The sequence below is a fragment of the Papaver somniferum genome, chromosome 2 (genome assembly GCF_003573695.1).
Source record: "Papaver somniferum cultivar HN1 chromosome 2, ASM357369v1, whole genome shotgun sequence".
NCBI lineage: Eukaryota > Viridiplantae > Streptophyta > Magnoliopsida > Ranunculales > Papaveraceae > Papaver > Papaver somniferum.
This window is the reverse complement of record NC_039359.1, coordinates 61,295,783-61,313,223: the sequence shown is the minus strand read 5'-3', so window position 1 is coordinate 61,313,223 and position 17,441 is coordinate 61,295,783. Positions and strand designations below refer to the sequence as shown.

Below are 17,441 nucleotides of genomic sequence, written 5' to 3'. Positions count from 1 at the left end.
TTTTTAGATGCGTATTTATTTCGGCGGTGCTATACACCTCTCCCTTCTCCTCCTATCTGATGTGACGGATGAGCTGTCCAAATATTTTAAACCACGTCACTCGACTCACTTAAGTTCTTCTCTTTCTCTACAGTTTATCCTTTTTTCTTCTACTCTCCTCCTATCTGATGTGGCGGATGAGCTGTCCAAAAATTTTAAACCACGTCACTCGACTCACTTAAGTTCTTCTCTTTCTCTACAGTTTATCCTCTTTTCTTCTCTATAACTGAAACCTTCTCCCTTCTTTATATTCATGTCTTCTTAAATTCTCTCAATCTTTGATTCTTATTCTTACAAATTAGCAATTAATTATCACAGAAAATGGTTTGCCAACTTGCCATCATACCTTAAGTTCATAAATTTTGGGTGAGATGAAATTAATTTTAGTTGGAATCATTTGATTCCACACAGAAAATTAAGTTTTTCTAATAAGAACCCATTCTAAGAAAACCCTACTTGAAACCATAAAAACCCTAATTGAAACAATAAAAACCATTTTAGAAAATTTTAGTTTCAACCCCAAAACCCATCTTGAATACCATTGAAAGAAAAAATCACCTGCCCCAACCATCACCACCAACTCCATCTACATCCCTCAAATCCACCACTAGCAGCATATTCAACCATCACCACCAAATCAATACTGCCATCAAATGATTGACATCACCACCAACACTGTTTTTGTTTTACAGAACCCAAATAAATTAAAAAATTTACCGGAGTTTAGGAATTCATAGATTTGATTAGTAGGAATTACTGGCTAGTCCAGTTCTAGCAGACCCAGTTAATGGCTAGTCCACCCGTGGGAAAGATTTACTCTCTAGTCCAAAAACATGTTTTTGGACTAGATTATTTACTCTCTAGTCCAAAAACTTCGTGGAGACTATAAAGTATATTTTATAAATGCCTAAAACACCCTTCCAGGTCTAATTAGTATCAACACATGTAAATGTTACTAGTAGTATGTTACTACATACTAGTATCAATACAGTGATACTACATATTAATATGTACTGTACTAGTAGTAACAAAAATATCTTATTGTTACTAGTAAATTATGTAACTACTTTACTATAGTATACTAGTATACTACTATAGTATAGTATACTAGTAAACTAGTAATAACTAGTACTAGTAGTAAAATATGTAGTATCAATACATAACAATTTTTTTTGATATGTAGTATCAATACATAACATACTACATATCAATATGTAGTATCAATATATAACATACTACATATCAATATATAACATACTACATATCAATATGTAGTATCAATACATAACGTACTACATATCAATATGTAGTATCAATATATAACATATTACATATCAAACATACTACATATCAATATATAACATACTACATGTCAATATGTAGTATCAATACATAACATATTACTACTAGTATACTAGTTACTACTAGTATACTACATACTACATATGTTATTACTACATACTACATACTAGTTACTACTAGTATATTACATACTACATATGTTATTACTACATACTACATACTAGTTACTACTAATTACTACTAGTATACTACATATGTAATATGTAGTAACATATGTATTATTATACTACATATCTATATATAACATACTACATATCAATATGTAGTATCAATACATAACATACTACATATCAATATGTAGTATCAATACATAACATATTACTACTAGTATACTAGTTACTACTAGTATACTACATACTATATATATTATTACTACATACTAGTTACTACTAGTATATTACATACTACGTATGTTATTACTACATACTACATACTAGTTACTACTAATTACTACTAGTATACGACTAGTATATACTAGTATACTAGTAGTAACTAGTATACTACATATGTAATATGTAGCAACATATGTATTATTATATGTAATGTTATATATTAGGGTTAGTAGAGTAATTTTACTCTTTTTAAAAAAAATTGGACTAGGGAGTAAATATTTTTTGGCGCTGAGCTAGCCAGTAACCCGGGTCGGATTTTGTGGACTAAACAGTAAATCCCTCATTTGATTATTGATGGAGGAATTAATCCTTAATTTTGACTTCATCGGTAAAATTAAAGAATCGACAAGCATCGAAAATAAACTCTTCCATTGTTTCTATGGATCTTCTTCGAAAAAATCGTCTTTCAAGTATGAGAACCACCACCAAAAAAAAAACAAACATAAACACCATCAGTATTGAAACCTAATTCCTAATAAATGGGTTCAAGAACAGCTGATTTTAATCTTTCCTTTCTGTATTGTTGGGTTTTCCTTCTGCATTTGTTTGGGGAAGAAGATGGAGAAAAAGGGGGCGGAGAAGGGGAAGTGGAATAGCATTTCCGTATTTAATATGCTTAGATTATGAAATTAGAGGGAAAAAATGGGGAAGGTTTGTTAATTTTAAGTTTGGAAGGGAGAATGAATTAGGTGAAAAGTTGAAAGGGAAAAATTGGAGGACTCTATTTTAATCTTTTTGAAAAAAAATTAAGAAAATCAAAAAATTAATAAATAAACAAAACAAAAAGAAAACTATTAAACCATATATTACACATAATGTACAACGGATGTAAAGGTTGCACAAACGTTGCACCACTAGTTTAACTAGGTGGTGCGCCCGTGCTTTGCACGGGCTATGATTCATCATTTCAGATATTAAATCGCAAAAATAACCTGTAAAAGTAGACTGAAGTATGCTTTATCTTTAGGAAAATTTCTTGTTTGGTCCTAAGTCCATAAGGTTATTTATACTAGGGTCCAACCGGATTTTATCCTTATCCTAAGGTCCAAAATTCTTTGAAAACATGAAAATGACTAATATACCTTATTGTTTAAATACGTGTGAAATAAAATACTTCTACCAAATCGGGATTTTATTTATCTGGAGGTCCAAATTTAATTAAAACATATAAAAGACCACAAATTTGAGTACATATCTACTACACTGTTTACAAATTTGAGTACATATCTGCCATACTGCTTACAAATTTGAGTACATATCTGCTAAACTGCTTACAAATCTGAGTACATATCTGCTATACTACTTGCAAATCTGGGTATATATCTGCCGCACTGCTTACATATAGAGTATGTATCTGTTGGACATATTGAACCTGTAAATGTGACCAGAATATAACAATATTAAAACATAGCAACAAAACCAGCATCTATTTCAGTATTTCACATACGTACTCATGGATCAAACCAAAATAAAGTGGCAAAACGATGAATAAAACAGAATAAAAAGAAGTTTTTATCAGTACGACATATACGTACTGCTGATTCATAAACTAAAAACTCAATTGCATGTCAAGAAGTGATGAATCCATAAAATATAACCAAATCAAAGCACATATTTAAGTATTCCATATATGTACTCCTGGATCAAACCAAAAAAAATAAGAGATACCTTATAGATTCATAGTAAACACAAAAAGAAAACAGTACGTCATATATGTACTGATAGTTGATACACAAAAGAAAACTGAAAAACAAAGCAAAAACCATAAAAATATCAGATCTACTGATGAAATAAAAATAAAACATGATTTTTTATTTAAATCTGAACTTGTTTCATCAAAATCCACTAGTATATCATATACGTACCGATGATTAATACACAATAGCAAACTAAACTGCGAAACTATGAATAAAACAAAAGCAAAAGAAGTTTTTATCAGTACGACATATACGTACTGCAGATTCATAAACTAAAAACTCAATTGCATGTCAGGAAGAAGTGATGAATCCATAAAATATAACTGAATCAAAGCACATATTTAAGTATTCCATATATGTACTCCTGGATCAAACCAAAAAAAATAAGAGAAAACCTATAGATTCATAGTAAACACAAAAAGAAAACAGTACGTCATATACATACTGATAGTTAATACACAAAAGAAAACTAAAAAACAAACCAAAAACCATAAAAATATCAGATCTACTAATGAAATAAACATAAAACATGATTCTTTATTTAGATCTGAACTTGTTTCATCAAAATCCACCAGTATATCACATACGTACCGATGATTAATACATAAAAATAAACTCAAAAGCATATCAAAAACAACCAAATGAAGCTAAAATATCAGATCTAGTAACAAAATGTACATAAAACATGATTATTTATGTAGATCTGAACTAACTATAAGACCTCCAAACACAAATTTGGACGAATTGAAAAATCAACCTAAGAATCAAATATAAACCACATACCTTGATTGATTCTTTGTTGATTGTCTTCATCTGTAGGTAACAATAACTTCAAATACGTATCTCAATTGAATTTCTCCATTACATTAAAAATAAAGATTTAAATAGCTTCAAATAAAATAAGACAACATTAAAACTAACCAAATCTCGGTTAAACAAACAAAATCGAAATAACTAATCTCCCGTTCGTCGATAAAACCCCAAGAAAAAAAATCTCTTCTAGCAGCTCTCCCGATTTGGATCTGAGAAGTTGAAATGAAAATAGAAAAATGAAAAGAAAATTTAGTAACGCCGCTTTTATATACATAAGGGTGTTTTGTAATTTTAAAAATGCGCATAATACATCTCACACGTGTGCAGGACCTGGGAAAAAAAAAATTGGGTCCATTTTTCTTTTTTCTTTTAATTATGGACCTTTGGTTACTGGGCTTTAGTGGATGGACCTGCCACTAACTAAGAATACTAAAATTGTACCTATAGGTAATTCCTACTTTTCTTTATCAATTAATAAAGAAAGCACGAAACACTCTAACAATTAATTAATCCCAAGTTTCTAACTAATTAGTTCATTTAATTTTTGCACTTAGATATCACTAACCACTTTGTGATCCCTCATATCAGAATTAGATCCGGGTATATAACTTATTCTCGGAAGATGCTTGTACCGGCCAGACTTCATTTACTTTGAAGGTTCTGGGTAATATTTTCACCAAGTTTGTTTCTGAATCTCCATATGGATTATACATACCCTTGGATTTTCTTGGTAATTTGTTCAGTCAAATTTGTTGTATTGCTTATAAAGTAGTTTCAGCTATGGTTATATAACATTTCGTTAGTTGATCTGCGTTTAGGAGTTCTGTCACATTCCTTAGATTCATTCCAATAATATTTTCAGTTGTTATAACGGTGGCAATAGAAACTGCTTAGGCATACTTCACTGTTTGTGCAAACTAATTATTAGGCTTGATATATAGACGTGACCCAAGTTTATATATCGGCATCGAGAAGATCGAGCGAAGAGTGTTTTCCTTGGTAAGGCGCTGAGGCGGTCTGGCCACGTTGACGGGACATCAAATGTCTGTAGCACTCACGGTCTAAACGGTGCGATTAGCTCACGCCCAAAACCATCTAACCCGAATAAAGGGAATAAACGGTCATTTTCGTATAGAGGGGAATAAAGGGACATTATTATAAAGCTATCTCACTAAGTCGACTTATTGACATTCTATCAAAGGTAAGCTTGTCGTAAAATACTTCTGGATTTGGACTGCATGCAATAGCTTAGGAATTAGTACCCAAAATATAAGTTTAGACATGTGCAGATTTGCATGTGTCTGCAATATTAGGTTCGTAGTCATTGCACAAAGACAAAGACTTAACTGATGTGCCATTTGGGAGAATCGAACCCACAACTACATAGCGGAAAGCCATGCACTCTACCGGTTGAGCTAAGATAGCAAGTAAGAAGGTGTTGTCAAACATAATGTATCACAATTAATCACATCTATATCACCTTTCCAAAAAATTATATGGTATAACCATAAACTTATTTCGTACGCGACGAAATTTCGGAATCCAACTTAGGTTTTACATATATACTAAAGACACAGAGGTGTTAGTAACTCCGTAAGAAATACTAAGAAACAAAATGAGATACTGTTCCGAAGCTAATCCCATGACTAAAATTTGTTGGATTCGTACCTTGTTCACGACATACCAACAAAAATGTGATGGTGGCGCATAATATTGCCAACAAATTTGAAAATTAGTAAAGTTGGTTGCCGTTGCTCCACATCCTCCTTCATATTGTGATATTTGTAAAGAAAGTTTGCCCTGCCAGCAATACAAATATGAGAAACACTGTTCGATGCAAAATCAGTAAGGAATAACATATTCAATACTTGGTTTATAAAAGAAAAGAAAAAAAAAAAAGAAACGATGAAGCCCGTGCACATAGAATGAAACCTAAATAAAACCTTGTATAAACATATGTATTTTTCGAGACCCATCATAGTGAAGACTGTAAGGAACTATTCGACCACTCCAACTTGGGTCCGTAATTAAGCTTATACTCGTACATTTTTGCATATTTGTATGACTTCGCAGTTACTTACTCACCAAAAAGGGGTTGCAACTGAAAATGAGGCTCATGGTTTGGTGCTTATGTAGTTTTCGTAAATTTTCCTTCCCCGCGTAATCCTTTCCTCCAAAGAAAAAGCCTTGATATCTGAATAATTGTGCGTGACCTATCTTGTGTATATATGCAACAAAATCCACGGAGAGGTTACTCGATCTAAAGAGAAACATAAAATTAGTCTTGCACGCCAATAAAGAGGATCCTCTTTCGTAATCTGGACTATCAAAATCATAGCATACTTAGTCATAATGTGATTTAAAAAACCCCTTTACTATTGCGAAGAAGCAACATGAACTACCTAATGCATAGATTATCAATTAGCTTATCCAGCATAACTATATCCCAAAAAATAACCCAATTTTCAAATTTTCTGTAACTCCTATTTAATCATACCTTAATTTACTTTATCCGATGTCCAAAAATATCAACAGCCTGAACTCGGACTAACACACCATCTCCATAATCGACAACGATTGTTGCCGCTGCTTGATTATGCAATATGCACTAAAAAGAAACGTGCAAGAACTGAACATTACGGAATATCCAAAATTGATGCCCCCGTATGATCTAATCACAACACAAATTAAAAACGTCATCTCAAATCAGAAAACATTAAATATATTTTAGAAAAACCCTAAAAATACCTAAAAAAATGGCAAGAATCGACCAAAATAATCGCGAGAAATACATAGACCAATGAAGAATAAGCTTAGGGTTTACCGAGAGCAGAACCTTCATGACCTACCAAATCAAAACAACAAAAATAGATCAACAACGAATAACAACATGAATAAAGATAAGAGAAATAAAATTGACTGAGAAAGCGATTAAATTAAGACCACCACCGTTGATTTTGATTGAAAAGTTAGATACGAAATAAAGACATCGAAACAGAACATGGAGAGACATTTGCACTACGTCTTTTTCCACTGTTGTGGTTCACCATCGGTGATTAAAGAGAGAGTAACAAAGTTGCAGTTTAGGGTTTGGTGTGTAGAACGACAGTGATGGTAGTATAGGGAACTTTTTTTTTTCTTTTTTATATTTCGTACAGGAAATTGAATTGTGTTCTGAGACGCAAGTTTCGGTCAAAACCAAATATACTCCCGAAGGATAGAAAAAAGAGATATTTTGTAAAATGGTCGTATCTTTATGGGCTAATTAGGGTCTGTGCCGTAAAACATGCACTCGATGCATTAGGGTGGTAGACTAGCAAAGACCGTTACAAATCCGTTAGATGACTTTTAAAATTTCACCAAAAGTCCAGACCATTAATTGACTTGGGTAGACTGCTCAAATGTCGCTAAAACTTGTTAGTCTTTGGTCCTCTTCCTTCATCTTCCATTTACAGGTACTGAAATCATGTTGTTTCTTCTCCTCTTGAATCCTAGTAGTACTCATCAATTGTGATAATGCGGATCTATTCCTTCTATCTTTACCGAATCAAGATTCAACACATAGAACCAAAAATTAAAAAAAAAAAAAAAACTAAAAATATCAAATTGATAATCAAATCACAACCATATTTATCAAAATCCAGGGAAAAGTTTGATTTCACAAAATTAATTGAAAAGGTGAAAAGCGGGAGCAGATTCTAAATCTTACTCGTATAAGATTTGATTAAACATTTTGGGTATTTCTATTTTTAAAAAGAGAAACTTTGAAACCCTTAGTCAAAAACCCAAACGTTTGAATCAGATAGTTCTTGGGATAAATTAGATCTAAGTCAACCCATATCAAATTTTAATGATAATAAACCTAAAGCTGAAACAAATCCTTCTTCTAATCATCAATACAGACTTGAGAGATTTTACCTCCACTTGATTTTCCCTTCTTTTTTTTCGCTTTCTGGATTGTGCTGTTCTATCAATTATGTGAACCTTTTCTTCTTCATATATTCCGATTGCTTTGTTCTTCCATCCATTTAATTCAAAAGAAAATCTTTCTTGTTGAGATCATCTACTTATTACTATGGCATTGGAATACATCTTTGTTACCGGTGCCACAGGGTTCATGAAGAAATTGTGTTGCTGCGGAAATAATTGGTATGGGCCGTATGGCTGCATATAAAGATCTGGATCGGCTCAAACCCGGTTCAATATTTTAGTGGGATTAGAATAAAATGTCAAATTTATGTTTCATAAGGGTAATTATGTAAAAATACAGGCGGTCAAACTAGTCTTCGGTTAGTCTACGATCCTAATGCATGAAGTGCATATTTTAGGACCCAGACCCGAATTAGCTTATAAACATACGACTCTTTTACAAAATATCTCTAGAAAAAGTGGTGTGGAAAATTTGAAATATTGGTGGTGTGCAAACATAAAAGATTCATATTGGTCCAAGTATTCTCTGGCAGGGCCAGAAGCACTAGGAAGAGAGATTTATTCAGCTTTTAACCACAACAGAGAAAATTCACCTGAAATCATATTATTAATACTAGTTTTTCATCCGTGCGATGCACGGGTCTGTTTATCGCCTATGAAATATAAGATTCATGTGGGGAGATTACTTCTTTTAGGTCTTCCTTCAAGGCTACTGTCGATATTACAGTTCACAGTTTAGACTAATCATACAAAATAAACTAAAATACTTTCACGTCAGATTGAGATTGAAGGAAGAATGTACAGTGGGTGAATGATATGTTGCCAAAGCCAAAATTCAAAATTCTCAAAAGGTTAACAAATTTTTCTTAAAGCTTCATGCAAACCTGGAATTGGGGTAATACTGATGCATGAAGCCAACTTGGAGGGCTTACGACAACTATGAGTGGAGGAACCAAAACACAAACCTTCGATAGAGATTTGGTTTTTTATTCCCATGGATGCATTATTACGCTGATGCCGACACCACATTGAATTGGTATAACTAATTGGATTATGATATATTTCTAAGCACATAGGCCTATGGGGGCAACAAAGACATATAAATACTAACTAAATTCAGTTGGTTTATTAAGCTTCATATTAATAAACTTCATATTTGTAAATCTGTAATATGTAGATAGATTCTGGATCTCCTATATGACTCTATGAAGATCTCCATTAGCTGCTACTACAACATTATGCGCATCTAAATCAAAGAAAACTTGTTGTAAAGCTAGCCTCTCTTCTCATCCCATAGCTTGCAGCAAGCCCTCTGACTCAGCATGCTTCACATCTAAGTATTCATGTGCATAGATACATCGTCCCACTCTGTGTGATATCTTTTTATGATGTAGATACAGTAAGAGGCGTATCATCTCTGTATAGGGTCATCATTTGTTGAAGATGCTCAATGATAATGACATTATATTTACATACCCAAAAATTAACAGTACTTACATAGCCACGAATTAACACGGGACCATTAATACTGAAATACAGATTGCATTGTTGCCCATTTACGGTTCCATGTTATACTCGATATATCCCTATCCAGTAAATAAATATTACTAATTTCATCAAAAATATTGATAGGATAAAAATAAATATGCCTTTAATTGCAATGTATTTTCCAGATCGACGGATACCCAACCACGGTCGATGTGGATGACATGGTAGTATGGTACGAATATTCAAGCTTATTAAATTGGCTTATCTTCTACCAAGTGAGCATTTTCCTGCGAATATCAATAGTGTTTAGCTCCACGGTAACATTTAGTCGATTAGGTTAAATAAAATCCAGTTGGATGTAATTTGGAATCCTATGTGCACCTTTAAATTTTTTTTGTCAGTTTAATATGCTAAGTGTGTTATATTTTCGGGATTTTTTTTTTTTTGCCAAGATCATAAGTTCAGATGGAATCATTGGATAACAAAAGCAGAGAGCAAACCTTAGTATCGAGTATTGTACAACATCCTCAAAGTGAGGTTGATCTGAGAAGACCCGGCCAGAATTGCTTGTTTATAACTTTATATATCTTTTTTATACACTACATTCTTACAAATTATTGTTGACTCTTCATATTTTTATAGCTGGGGTAATTTGCCAAGATGTTGTCAGTAGGAACATTAAGGTAAATTACCAAACGTCCAGCATTCCCTCACGCTTGGCGCCAATGAGCTAAGAGACTGTTAGTAGGAACATTTAGGCTCTTAGTATTCAGTGTCGGTTTAATGAGCATTTTATGTTCCTGAATCAGTATTTATATTTTTTTTGTGTTCTTCTTTCTGTTACTGTTCTTTGAAATATTAATGTGAAAGTTATTTGGAAATGCTAAACAATATGTCCCTTATATTATTGTCCACCCGAAAATTCACACATCAAATTCGATCTCGTCTCTCTTTTTGTCACATGCACACACAAACACATCCATTCAAATTCACTCCCTGTAAAAAAATTATATGATGTGAATTGGTAGCCATGCAATAAAAACAAGAAAAATGTGTAATATATTACTCATATCCCATTTCTCCAAGGATTGACCTCAAGGGGATAGTTGTACTTGTAAAAGTTCAAATGCAACGCTAGAGGGCAGACCAATTTGAAACGGTGCATTATGACCACAACATCTTCTGTCTGGTTCACTGGCTCCGCATAAATGTAGTGAACAGATTAAAGTATATGGATGATGAACCAGAGATCTGAAGAATCTTATTATTACATATCCAAACTTCTATAAATGACCCAAAAAATACACTTTGATGGTTGCAAATTGGATTTGGTTTTGTTTGGAACTGTCAAGCAAAACTAAAAGAAACAATAAAATACTATTATAACCCTCCTTATATTCTAGAGATCAACTGTTAGAAGAATATAAATTTACTATCATCATCAAAGCACGTAAAGTAAGTTTTAAATGTCAAAGAAAAATCAAGTCCAGAATCCCATATGGTTACACCATATGTGGCTCAAGGAAAATACGACGTAACTGTAAGAGTAAGACACACAAACCCATTTCCATTATAACCAAGACACATTGAAATTTAAAAAGTCATATCATCATTTTATATTAACAAATATCTAGAATATAATGAAATTGGTTCGTATAAATTAATCGGATACCAGCTAATCTTTAATTGTTTCTTTAGTGAACATTGGTTCTTCTTTGATGAACATTTAATTATATGAGTTAGTGTCCTTTGCTCAATTCGTTTTGTCTATATGAGTTACAGTTACCACAATCAATAGAATACATAAAGATCTTAATTTATGTCAAGTGCTTAGAACTTGAAATACAACACAAACTAATTTATAATATAAGCTTAAAACCTAAGCTAAATGGCTTCTACAATCATTTAATTTTCAATGTGAAACTTAAACGTCAATAAAAATACCCCAAAAAGAATATTGGACAGTGCTTATAGATGTGCCAGAAGCGGGATTGTGAATTTGGCAATCGGAGATCCTAGATATTAATATGAACCTTTAGATCTTGCTATTAAGCAGAAGAAGGTAACCTAAGAACCAGGATTATAAGAAAGAAAAAGAAACAAAAAAAGAAAAATTGAGAGAAACAGAACTGTCAAGACATCAAATGAGGCTCAAAACCACATTGGTTATAAAAAAGGAAATGTATATGGAATACATATCAATTCAAACAAAAAATTTCTAACAATCTTTGGGCTTTATGAATCTATACATTCAGAGGGAATATCAAATGAAGATGATTTCCTTTCACCCCACGGAAAATCTCAAGCTCAATCTACAAGCATAACCAAATAATAGTCAACTCGCCGACTACTGATATATGGATACAAATGCAAAATATATATAAGAAAGACTGGATTATTATTAAGTGGTATTAACCGAACTGCTCCTTTGGCCTGATTGCTTATTCAGCCGCACGTGAATCCCCGAACTGCAAATCAAACAACCAAACCAACAAATATAAGAGAACATATAATTGAAATGGATGATTATTAATTTCTTGGAACCATCTATTTTAATCTATGAGTTCTATGACTAAGTATAAATAGGAGGACCAAAACTTATCTTAAAAAACCTCCAAAAAAAACTGAAAGTTAGGGTTTAAAAGAGGGGACTACGAGACTACCACCGACTTTTTTCTCCGTCAATGATATCGACTACATGTACTTGATGACTATTACTTCAACAACTACTTGTGAGATTGAGTCCCTTGTATTATACAAACGAAAACTAAATAGAGGAAATAAAATCAAATAACAAAATTTGAGATGATGTTGATATTATTCTCTTACCACAATCAAAATAAAGGATATTATTCTCTTACCGAAGCTGCAAACACATAAAAATCAATGGTGCAAAAAAATATAACAAAAATATAAAAACCAAAAATAATGATAATAATCATCTGCATTACTAAAAAACTTAATACAAAAAACATTGTAAATCAAAATTGTGATATTACGTTGTTGATATGATTACCATGATTAAAGCTGAAATAAAAGATAAAAAATATATGAACAAAAGTGAGAATCAGCGAAAATTGTTTTCAACAAGTTATAGCTTGGGCAGCCACCTAATTAGGATAGACATGGTTATTCAAAATGAAGTTAAATAATATTACCTCCATGAGAAAGACTAAATCTGATGGAACTTAATATAAATGAAAGAAACTCATAATAAATAACCAATCCAGATGATCATTACCTGTTTTGGTAGAGCATTGATTAATCCATAAATGAACTAACCTCCTCAAACCATTGGATATATGAGTATGAACATCACGATCCACCAGCTCCTTTCACTTAACTAAAATATTTTCCATTAGCCTACACAAAAATTAAGCATTTAAAGTACCCACAAATAATTACACAAATATGAACTTAGATATATTTTTCTTAATGTTTTATGCTAAATCTCAATTTTAGCTTCACATTTTTGTTGTAGAGTCACCTGGATATCGAGGGAAGAGATTGGGTAGTAAAATTGAAACTTCTGGTGACAAAAATTAGATTGGTTACTAGATAACTTGCACATACAGTGAGTGGAGGAGAAAAAACATAACGAAAAATAAAATTAGGTTTTTGTAGTATAATACATATCTTTTCAGTAAATATTTTGATAAAGTAAAAAATCGTACCTGCAAAATTAAAAAGAAAAAACTAAATCTGTGAGAATAAGTAGGGCAAGAATTTGCGAGATTTTCTCAATAATCATAAAAAATAGGTTGCCTATGTTGTTTCAGATTCATGTATCATCATCATAAGTTGCATCCGTTGTTTCAGATCCATGTATCATCACCATAGGTTGCCTCCATTGTTTTCAGATCCATGTATCATCACCAGCTATATGCCGATAAAAAAAATGAGTCATCACCCGCTATATTAAAAATATAAGGGAATACTTACAGGAACAACTTGTTGAAGTCAAAAATACAAACATGTGGATCCTCCTCCATCTGATAGAAAAAAATTGATGTTAAATTTGTGTATAATTACACAAAAGAATTATATAACTAAACAGAGAGAATCTAAAAAAAAATATGAAAATCGAATTATACAACTAAACAGAGAGAATCAAAATATAATATGAAAATCAAAACTATGTTCACATCATTTACCTTTTTCATTAACTGCCGTAAAAAACATAATTGAAGCTGTAAAAACACAAAAATATATACCGAGGACCTGTAAGAAATTAAACGAAAAAATAATAAAAATATCAAAACCATACAACGATGTTACTGTTGATTAGTTTCATGACCTTTATGAATTACTGAATGAGTTCCGTGATTTATGAATTAAAGAGTGCTGAAGTTTTACCTGAGTTTATCCCTTGATATTTCTTTACGTTTGTCGTGATACAACAACTATAATAGGTGCATAATCCAAGCCCCTGCACAATAAATAATTTTATTAGAGAAAAAAATAACCAAAAAAATCATGAAAGAGAAAAACAACGTGGAAACATGTTTTACCTCTCCTTGAAGGATTTATATAGAGATACTCATAAAAAAAAGACTTGTTTTGGAAATAATATCAATCTAATATAACATTTTTTCGGTAATAATATTAGTCAGAATAGAAATTCTCTTTATATTTATTCTTTTATTATATAAAAAATGCTTTATATAGAGATAACATAACCACAATTTCCATAAAATAAATCTTTTTCTATAAAATAATTTGATACATGTCTAAAAATGTCAAAAACTCTTACATAATAAAAATATTTTATTCCAAAATTCACATAAAAAATAATAATGAAAATAAATATTTTTTATTCTTTTTCTATATTATTGTCAAAAATAAATAATACATACTAAGAATATCGTGCATGTTAGGATAGGATAATTTATTTTTTTATTTTTTTTAGAATGAATAATACTAACAAAAATTATGAAGCTCATTTTGCTATTCTTCCCATGATTTTTATATTTTTCTATATTTCTTGTTTTTTTGCTCTGGATTGATGTTTATGGTTTTGCTTAAAAAAATTATTAATAAGTTTCTTTTCAACTATTTGACAGGATTTGTCAATTTTTTTGCAGAAGAAGTACACTTTGATCATCAAAAGGTATTTTTATTTTAAGTTTTAATCATTAATCATCTAAATTTGGTGGATAATTTTCCAATTGTTATTATTTTTTTTAATTATTAGCATATTGGAACTGTAATTAGGAATTAATTTAATTTTAAGAAGTGTAATCGGACATTGGACTTTTTTCTTAATTTTGTGATGATAATCATGGTGCATAATTTAATGTTTATAGTTTAATCATAATGAATTGTATAAACATGATTTTATTTAATTACTGTATTTATTTGTATATTTTAATGTTAGGAATTAATTATAATTTTATATGATTGTTTTTTAATTTATTTGGTAATTTATAAAATTTACTTAATTTAGGAAATATTTTTCTTAAATATGATTGTCTTGAAAATATCATATAGCCTAAAAGATATTTTCTCGGATATTTTTACCCGAATTTTTATAAAATTACCAAAATAAAATATAATGGTGGGGCCAGAATCAACCAGAAGCTCCGGTTAACCACAACGCTCAACTCTATTTTTATATAGAGAATGTTAAATAAAAATTATATAATTTGTGCAATGGATTATCTGGTGCGCAATTGATATTAATGTTGTTTGTTGTGCAACGTCTATATCCGTTGCGCACCTTCGAAAACCAAGCGTTGTTAATACCAGGTTATGGCGTAGTGTCGATGTATTATTGTCAATGGAGGTTGTCTGTTACTTACCTTATGAAGTCCCTTGAATCGTTTTGAATCTACCTCACTTTACATGGATATGTACCATGATTCCTGATTTAATCCGATTCGATGGCACTTAATATTGAGAAAGGCATGCATAACACCAAACAAACTATGTTTGGATTCAAATCAACATCGATACATACATTTGATAAGTGCTTAATTTACATGTTTAGAATGTCAATTCCATACTTGTTTTAGCTATAATTCTTGCATATTACTTGTTATTATGATTATTTTCTAGTTTATGTGTCAAAGAATGTTCAAGATCATAAGAAGGACTAAAAGACCAAGTTCAACTCATCCAAATTAAGGATTTCTTAACACCATTTTGAAGAGAATTCAATTATGAAGAGAACGGCGAAAGAACGAGGTCATTCCGAGTTCGGACGAAGAAGTTACGACAAAAACAGTCGAGATGTAAAACTGCAATCTACAACACCACTTTCGGCATTGCTTTAGCAATACCGAAAGTAGTCGTATTTCAGGCAGAGAAGGTGTATTTTTGAGCACAACTTTCGGAATTGGTTTGGGGTATTCGACAATGCCGACTAAGACAAAGCTAAGGGGTCCCTTTTGACGTATTTTGACTTCCAAATAAAGGAAACACGGTTCCGGATGGATTCTAATACGTAGATCTCATGAAAACTATATAAGAGGACTTCCAAAACAATTAGCAAAAAATCACATCTTATATTATACTTTTTTTTTCATTAAAAACCTAGGGTTTACCCCTTTAAGGGAAAACCGGGTAATTGTGTAATCATGAGTTGCTAAACATTTGTTGATTAAGGATGAATTCAATGTTCTAGACGTGAAGCTTTATTATTATACAGGTTTGTTCGGAGTTTTTATCATCATCGTTTGTCTTTTCTATATTTAGGGTTTATGAATGATTCTTAGATTGATTTAGGAGACCTACTAGATTAGTCTATTGATTGTGCTAAAGTTAGTAGAAGTTATGAGATAAGTAATCGTCGATTGACTCTCTACACAAGTAGACATCGCGAGACCTTGCAGAGGGATTTTGTGGATCTATTGCGAGTAAAGATAACATCAGCAAGTGGACCTTGATCTAAGAGTTCAACTACTAGGATCAACCTAAATTCATAAATCTTAAATTGTTCGATTGGATTACACCTTGAGTGATCTACTACTTGGTGGTTCGTTGAATAGAATATCTGGTAGTCGATAACTTCCGTATCCATTGATAAAAGGATTTTTGAGGATAACACTGATCTAAATGTTTTCCTACAGTTGGTGATGAATGGTTCTAACGAAAGATAGATAAGTATTCTAATCTAATTATCGCTTGGTAACATCATCCCTTTCTTTTCTTATTTTTTTTCATTTATCCTACGACCAATCCTCCATTGTCTTATACTTTGTTTTGCTAATTCAAATAACCTATCAATTACACAGCTCTATGTGGGAACGATCTCTTACTACCGCTATATTACCAGTTAATTAGTGGAAAATATCTTAATTAATTTGTTGTGGTTACGACACGCATCAATATTAAGCTTTAGAAAGAGATAATGTTCAAAACTTCACACATATCTTGAATCCTTCTTTCTAATGAGGATGGATTCATGGACGATCTTATATGGAAACTATCTTATAAGATTTGCACCAATCTTTTTCTAGAGTCCAAATTAAAATCGGTAAATACCGAGGTTTGGTATCTCAAAATGTGATTATTTTTTGTACAATTCTAGAGTTTGATAAGAAGAACGTATCATTAAAATATCGGCGTTTAATTCATTGTCGTTTGGAAAATTGGGCTAAATCTTGGAAGATAATGTCCATATAATATTGTCCACGGATCCTTTGGAAATAGACAAGTTAAACCAGAAAAATCTAATATTTTGAGATTATAAATACATTGAATCAAAGTATCAAACCTT

The 17,441-nt window shown here is 31.5% G+C and overlaps 2 long non-coding RNA genes across 4 annotated transcripts; both read right to left on the bottom strand.

Moving 5' to 3' along the window:
- Window positions 1-3,042: 3,042 nt before the first annotated feature.
- Window positions 3,043-4,421, bottom strand: LOC113353397. The gene is made up of 3 exons (XR_003361264.1): window positions 4,412-4,421; window positions 4,274-4,303; window positions 3,043-3,165 (listed from the first exon to the last, which is right to left on the bottom strand). It is a non-coding gene; the product is annotated as an uncharacterized LOC113353397 (long non-coding RNA).
- Window positions 4,422-5,756: 1,335 nt separating this feature from the next.
- On the bottom strand, window positions 5,757-8,426 carry LOC113353396. Of its 3 annotated transcripts, none has more exons than XR_003361262.1 (5): window positions 8,222-8,426; window positions 7,128-7,148; window positions 6,801-6,974; window positions 6,389-6,626; window positions 5,757-6,103 (listed from the first exon to the last, which is right to left on the bottom strand). It is a non-coding gene; the product is annotated as an uncharacterized LOC113353396 (long non-coding RNA). The 3 variants fall into 3 exon arrangements; XR_003361263.1 differs by having other exon boundaries at window positions 6,389-6,563; XR_003361261.1 differs by having other exon boundaries at window positions 6,389-6,974.
- Window positions 8,427-17,441: the final 9,015 nt, after the last annotated feature.